Here is a 1,460-nt window from a genome sequence, read left to right as displayed (position 1 = left end):
AACATCATTTAATTTTTATGTTATTTTTATTTTATATTATATTTTAAAGCATATTATTAATAAGTACTATTTTTACGTGACTCTTTACACGGGCCATACTGTTAGTGATACCCCGTCGATCTCGGAAGAGTTGGCTGTGGGATTTGGAAGTCCACGTAGGAAAATATCTAGCAAAATAACTCTGACTTAAAAACAAATTATAGCTAAACAAAATAAATAAATGATGCAGATGATAAATCAGCTGTAGAGATTATATTTCGTACAACTATAAACCTATTAATTAATAATTATATATCAGCCAAAATACAAATACAAAATAAACATATTAAATCGTAGACATAAAATGATACATAGACAAAATGTTTACTTACAGTGGATTAAGCTCTTGTCTTTTAAGTCAACAATGGGGATAACATGTTACTTTCTTAAATTACAACCAGATTTATATTCGAGTACCCTACTCTATGACAGCACAAACTGTCATGGCAATATTTATTTATTTATATACTGCAACTATCATACAGTTTACACCATGGGAGTAGCTACGACAGTTGCTAGTAAATTGTAATTGTTGTAATGGTTGTAAACTTCTTACCTGTAATTTAGTTTTTATAACGTAACCATGCATTTTAAGCTTAAAATATCATTTACCGACGTTTCGCCCCACTTTGAATGTTGTTAACTATTTTTTTCTTTTTGACCGCAACCCTTACCATCTTCCCCATTTTAGAAATTATACGGTAAATTATATATGTATATAATATTAAAAAAATTTCCATTAAATATTTCTTAGCTATCGGTTATCGTTTCTTAGCTAGCAGTTAGTAGATAATCAGTTATCGGTTCTTAGTTATCGATTAGTAGGTAATGCTATAGATTATCGTTTCTTAGCTATCGATTTGTAGGTAAGCGACTATCGGTTATTAGGTGTCGGTTAGTCGGTAATCGGTTATCGTTTCTGAGCTATTGGTTAGAAGGTAATGATTACCGTTTCTTTGCAATCGGTTATCGTTTCTTAGCTATTGGTTAGTAGGTAATGATTACCGTTTCTTTGCAATCGGTTAGTAGGTAAACGGTTATCGTTTCTTAGCTATCGGTTAGTAGGTAATGATTACCATTTCTTTGCAATCAGTTAGTAGGTAATCGGCTATCGGTTCTAAGGTATCGATTAGTAGGTAATCGGTCATCGTTTCAGAGCTATCGGTTAGTAGATAATGATTATCGTTTATAGGTATAGGTATCGGTTAGTAGATAATGATTATCGTTTATAGGTATAAGTATCGGTTAGAAGATAATGATTATCGTTTATAGGTATAGGTATTGTTAATATATATAATGATTATCGTTTATAGGTATAGGTATGGGTTAGTAGATAATGATTATCGTTTATAGGTATAGGTATCGGTTAGTAGATAATGATTATCGTTTATAAGTATAGGTATCGATTAGTAGATAATGAT

The 1,460-nt window shown here is 30.8% G+C and overlaps 2 protein-coding genes across 2 annotated transcripts in view; one reads left to right on the top strand and one right to left on the bottom strand.

Annotated features, from left to right (window-relative positions):
- Positions 1 to 1,460, top strand: part of LOC106682652 (suppressor of lurcher protein 1) — a 181,124-nt gene that overhangs the window by 83,658 nt on the left and 96,006 nt on the right. The gene's annotated exons all lie outside the window — the stretch shown is intronic.
- LOC106682654 (sodium-coupled monocarboxylate transporter 2) overlaps positions 1 to 1,460 on the bottom strand; it is a gene marked incomplete at its 3' end in the record, with an annotated part of 16,657 nt that overhangs the window by 4,302 nt on the left and 10,895 nt on the right.

This window comes from Halyomorpha halys, unplaced genomic scaffold, assembly GCF_000696795.3.
Source record: "Halyomorpha halys isolate HHAL.00 unplaced genomic scaffold, Hhal_1.1 Scaffold433.1, whole genome shotgun sequence".
In the NCBI taxonomy this organism is placed as follows: Eukaryota; Metazoa; Arthropoda; class Insecta; order Hemiptera; family Pentatomidae; genus Halyomorpha; species Halyomorpha halys.
The sequence above is the reverse complement of the archived record's forward strand: the minus strand, read 5'-3'. Positions and strand labels throughout refer to the sequence as shown.